This window comes from Polyodon spathula, chromosome 31 (assembly GCF_017654505.1).
Source record: "Polyodon spathula isolate WHYD16114869_AA chromosome 31, ASM1765450v1, whole genome shotgun sequence".
NCBI lineage: Eukaryota > Metazoa > Chordata > Actinopteri > Acipenseriformes > Polyodontidae > Polyodon > Polyodon spathula.
In genome coordinates, this window is record NC_054564.1 from 1,213,727 (window position 1) to 1,220,131 (window position 6,405).

Genomic DNA, 6,405 nt, shown 5'->3' on the forward strand with positions numbered 1-6,405 from the left:
TACAGAAGCAATGGGTGTCTTCTGATACAGAAGCAATGGGGTGTTGTGATACAGAAGCAATGGGGTGCTCTGATACAGAAGCAATGGGGTGCTCTGATACAGAAGCAATGGGGTGCTCTGATACAGAAGCAATGGGGTGCTCTGATACAGAAGCAATGGGGTGCTCTGATACAGAAGCAATGGGGTGCTCTGATACAGAAGCAATGGGGTGCTCTGATACAGAAGCAATGGGGTGTTGTGACACATGGGCACGCTGCTGTACTGTTACAATATGTAAAGTGGATGTTGAAAGAGAAATGGACGAGTGTTTTTTTGATGCCACTGTGTATTAATAACGATGTACGAAATCTTTACATTTATTTTTTTACTTATGCAGCCAACTAAAAACTCCTCAATCGAGTTTGCAATTGGTTTAAACCTGAAACTGTTGAAGGCTGTGCTCAGGAAGCCTTCTATTGAAAAGGTTTGAATGTAATCTTCCAAACCAGTTTGCAGGTAGACAGGCGACTGGGTTTGAAAGGAATCGCTCCGGCTAGCTGTCTGTACACACAGCTACTAGAAGAAAAGTCTTCCGTTATACTCGACTAACACTGGAGTTCAGAATGTTGTTTGTATATCTTAACAAACGCTGTTAAATACGCTGGCTATTTTTGTTTTACCTATAATAATAATAATGACTGAACCAAACGAGATTTTTTTTTTCTGAGATAGAGATTTAATATTTTTTATAATTGTTGGTGGATCTTTTTTAAAAGAAAAAGAGAAAGGGGGGTGGGGGGTGGGGGGGGGCAGTGATTATTTTGAATTACTGTATAATAAGTTTGAAGTTGTAAATGTAAAGTGGCGCCCTCTTGTGGAATAAAAACGCTTGCCATCTATAGACGTTGTGTTTTGTTTGTTTGAGGTGCGGTGAACACAGAAGATACATAGCTGCATATGCTATCTATCTAACTATAAACTGTCTTTCTATAAACTGTCTATCTATCTATCTATCTATCTCTGTCTGCCTGTCTATCTCTCTATTTGTCTATCTCGGTTTTTTTTTTATTTTGTATATTATGTTAAAGATGTTAATAATAATAACACAGCAATGGTTCCTCTTAAGATTTCAATTAATAAACTGGTATTTTTTTTTTCTTTCATATTTTTTTTGAGACGATGATTTTCGAGGCACAGCCTGGTTTCTTAAGGTTGTGAAAGCTCGGGGGGGGGGGGGGGGGGGGGGGGGGGGGGGGGGGGGGGGGGGGGCAAAGCACACTATCCTTGTTTTCAAAGCACAACTTAAGCGTCGTGTCGCAGAAGCAATTCATGAATTCGCAGCCACAGCCACACATTCTCTATAGAACCCCTGTGTTGTTATTGTGGTGCATGACCACTGGGTGTCACTGTTGTTCTATGTTAAGTCGTCTGCAGTCCCCATACAGTCTGAACTGAAGCACCGTGGACAGTTTGAACATTTTTCATACACCCTTAAAGTCTACCACAGTAATTGAGCAGTTTGTCCCCCATGCTTTTACCATGGTTATCCTTTGCCATGTTCATTGATATGCTGTTTACCATACCTCTCTGTGCTTTACAATGCTTCCCTATGCTTTACCAGACCTCTCTGTGCTTTGCAATGCTTCCATATGCTTTACCATACCTCTGTGCTTTACGATGCTTCACTATGCTTTACAATGCTTCCCCAGACCTCTCTGTGCTTTACAATGCTTCCCTATGCTTTCCCATACCTCTCTGTGCTTTACAATGCTTCCCTATCCTTTCCCATACCTCTCTGTGCTTTACAATGCTTCCCTATCCTTTACCATACATCTATGTGCTTTACAATGCTTGCCTATGCTTTACCATACCTCTCTATGCTTTACAATGCTTCCCTATCCTTTACCACACCTCTCTGTGCTTTACAATGCTTGCCTATGCTTTACCACACCTCTCTGTGCTTTATAATGCTTCCCTATCCTTTACCATACCTCTCTGTACTGGTCCCAATTCAGCTATTGAAATCGGATGGAAACAAACCACACCGATTTCCAACCACGTTCAACTGAGTCCCAGATCGGAGCAGTTAGAAAAACACGGTATTTCCATCAAGATTCGAACCCTAACCTGAACCCATGAGATAGCCCCTCGCTCAGCCACTGATTCGCTGTGTGGGACCCTGAGCAAGTCACTGAACCTCCTTGTGCTCCGTCCTTCGGATGAGACGCCAAACAAGCGAGGTGCTATTGGAAGAGACTCTGCAGCAGCAGCGGTTGTTGATGATGCAGAGTTCACCCCCCTGGTCTCTGGAAGTCGTTTTGGATATAAGCGTACGTTAAGTGACTAATTCATTAATTAATTGCATCCTGGGCTTAGATAGAACGACAGCCTTTTTGGCTGTAAGCCCCGCCCACTCCTCTCCATGCCCCTCCCTGTTTTGCAGGTCAAGGTAGGGCTCTGTACAGAGCTGCTGAGTTAAAGCTGACAGTTGCTGACAGCGCGTTGACTCTTGCTCTGTGCGCGACAGAATGGTTGCTCGTCACAAGACAGACTGGAGGAAATGGAGAATGGAAACCCATCTGTGTGAGTCCATTCAGAGGGCCACAGATATAAATGACAAGCCTTGAGGTTTCCTATCTATCTATCTATCTATCTATCTATCTATCTATCTATCTATCTATCTATCTATCTATCTATCTATATCAATGCTACCAGTTTGTAACTCCAAGTCCTGCATGTTATAAACCAGCTGTCCTTCAAGAGAAAAGTTCTTGAGGCTGAGATTTATTTATTTATTATTATTATTATTATTATTATTATTATTATTATTATTATTATTATTATTATTATTATTATTATTTCTTAGCAGACACCCTTATCCAGGAGGACTTACAACTGCTACAAAATATCACAGTACAGATAAGAACAGTTATAAAATACAATAAAGTCTGTAGCAGATAAATAATTTAAGAGCAAAATAAAGAATGCAGTAAATAATTACATTTAAGAGCGAGTTCGACTGAGAGCAGTCACTTACAGTAAAAATATTTGCTTATGCGAGTATAATAATAAATACACGCATGCTCTAACAAAACCAAACCATCTTTCTATGTAATGGAAGGTGACTAACCCTCAAGCTATTTTTAAAATTGCAATAATAACAGCAGCATTGACGATAGAAATCAGAACAAGGATCATTCTGAAAGCAGGATGCAGAGTGTTCTGTGAGATCACTGACCCTCAGGTCCAAATACTCGTATTCAAAAACACACCTGGTTCTTTCATCTGTGAAACGGCTCTCTAACTGCCCTGATAACCACGCCGAATTTGTCTGCATCTATCTGCAGTGTGGCGTGCACTGTATTACAGAGCATTATGGTGTATTAGAGCTTGCTTTGTCATGTTAATTCTGTGTTCTCCAAAACTGCCTCACGAAACAAACAAATCCCCTCACCATTGCAGAGAGAATGGAAATATCTTTTTATTAACGTTTTTATTCATTTGTTTTTCAAATGTAGTCTTTGCCAATGATTTTACCCCAATGTTCTCCCCAGTTTAGAATCAAGAATTGGATTTTTATTAATCTCGGTTCATTGCTGCATTTCGGTCTTTTTTCGCCGATCCGCAGTGAAGCCGCCAGACCTATTCCGCTGGAGGACAATGCAGATCTGAGTGGCTCCACTGCAGACCCGCCCTAGCAGCCACAGGGGGCGCTGGTGCGTGGTGAACCGTGGATTGCCCTCCCTACCCAGGCAGCGCTCGGCCAATTGTGCGCTGCCCCCTAGGAACCCCCCTGGTCACGGTGGACAGTAACATAGCCTGGAATCGAACCTGCGATCTCCAGGCTATGGGGTGCATCCTGCTCTCCACGTGGAGCGCCTTTACTGGATGCGCCACTCGGGAGCCCCCTGGAAATATCTTTCGATCCCGCTGCCCTCTTTACTGAACAGTAATGACTCCTGCCTGCCCAGCAGTCGTGTTGTGCCAAATAGTGTCGCCTGGCATGATTTTGCACCTTAGATGTAGCTGCCCGGGTCACAAGCCAACATAGTGCGAAAACTCGAGACAAAATGCATGATGGGAGCTTGTAATGGGAAGAAGTAACAAACAGCCGCGCCTGCGTGAAGGTTTCATGTCCGCAAGGAACTCGCGATCCGTTCCTGTTTGTTCACGATTTGTTGATTGAGACGCACCGTGAGCCAGACTGCAGCAGGGATGAAGAAACTTTTGCGCTAATCAACATTTGGACCCATGGTTCAATCCAGAGAAGCCTGGTTGGGGCAACCTGCCAGAGGTTGGCTGAAGCAGGATTTCAAAGGACTCCAGCCCAGTGCAGAGACAGATTGAGTCTCTGTGCTACATACTGCCCAGGGATAAATGACTGCCGACGTCAACTTCCAATTGCGCTGCAGCTTTAAAAGCTCTGCTGGGACCAGCAGTTATGGTACTTGAGCTCATAAGAGGGAAGAAAAATAGATCTGAAAGCCACAGATAGCAATTCTTTAAAAGGATGACAGGATGGTGGAGGGGAGGCTCTTAATGTTGCTGGAGTGACAAGAGTTTGCTAAATTGATCCATAAGTCTTGGGGAAAGGGTTGTGATTATGTTGTGTGTCTATAAGAAGCAGAAGATTGGATTTGAAAGCCTTGGCTAGAGAGAGAGAGAGGCAGGGGGGGATGATAACGTTGCCACTACTAATAAGATGTAAGAAAACGTGCTTAAGGCTTGGCTGGAACTCTTGTAAAGACTGGGAGTGATTGCCAGTGCTAATGAGAGGTAAGAATATTGATTTGATTTAGCTCTCCTTTGATTGCGAATGAGTAAATTCACCCTTGCTTGGGAGTGTTTGAAGTTCGCTTGAAGGGAATCATCTTTTATAGCGAGTGGTATTACCACAAAAGCGATTTCAGATTTGCACATCTCTCCACTGAGAATTCAGCGGAAATCCTTAATGTTTGGTCCACACGAGGACATTACCCGCCCCCCCCCCCCCCCCCCCCCCCCCCCCCCCGTGCTTTGCCGAAGCATTTTGAAGTGAATATTGCTTTTAATAATCTGTTAATTACAGTATCGCCAGGGCACTTTCTGTGCAAAGTCAAAACAGATGGAAGCGTTTTTTTCAATTAAAAAATATAATATAAAAAAATCGGTACTTGGTTTAAGTGCATGTTTTCCAGCTTAGGTCTAAAGAATTATGCAAACTTAAAGTTGACAGTGGGAGAGTGATTGTGGGGTGGCAGGGTTCCCACAAAATGTTTTTGGACCCCCACAAAACTTGGGCTGTTTTGCGTGGAATTAAATGTTTAAAAATTCCCTCACAAAAACCCTAGTGATGGGACTAGTTGACTGATTGCCCAACGCCAACCCCCAATGTATCTTTCAGTCCTTCCCAGAGCAGCCCCTGTGTGCATTTCAATTCCAGGAACAGTCAAGCTGTGTTGGATTAGATTAACACTCCCCTCCCAACACACCCATGTACTGGATCTCATTCTATAATGCCTCCTTCACTTCAGTCAAATCCAGAGAGCTGCTTCAGTTCATTTATAAATTCTGAGTGCATTGGGGGAAAAAAAAAAAACACAATTCATTTTCCCAGCTAATTTACGAGGTCCCCCAGCTGCCTATTTTGTACCTGCTAGTCCTGGCGAGAAACGAGGTTGGGGCAGAGCCAGCCTCATCCTGGCTTACTGATCGCTCTGTAAAGCCAGCTTAATTATTATTATTATTATTTATTTGGCAGACGCCTTTATCCAAGGCGGCTTGCAGGTGTTTCAGGGCAGCGCAGGGTTACAATGCAAGCTTCATATTTAAACACAGTGTAGTTTACAGTAAGTGCAATGATAATACTACTATAATACAATATGGGATGCAACAAGTTAGGATCACAGCGAGTTATATCTACAGCGGCAGATTAGTGCAATGGTGCACACTGTTACATCATCACCATAAATACTGATATCTCTGGCCAACTTTAAGAGGTCAGGGGGAGATTATTGAAGCCGTCAATAATCTTCAGTGCTTCATGTCTTCTTTTATTTTGGGAGACCTGAATCCACAGTAGCCCAGATGATCTCAAAATTGGAACCCAGACCTCCAGAGGCAGCTGAAAGGCTGGTCTAGTGTATAACACTGTATGCTCCCTCACCCTTTAAATCTCTTTAAATCTATCTTCTTCAGACAGCTCTACAACGCCACAGACCACACTCAGGCTGGGTGCCAGTGGTTTCATTGTCCAGTATAACAATCACAGGAAATTCAGAATTATTCAGATCATTGTTTTTGACAGACAGACAGTGTCTTCAGCTCATCTATAAAGCCTGTGGGGTATTACAGAGAGAGAGTATAAAAACTATACACTATATACAAAAAAAAAAGGCTGAGGCCAAATTATTAGGTAATTACATACTTTATATTTACCGGGTTAAT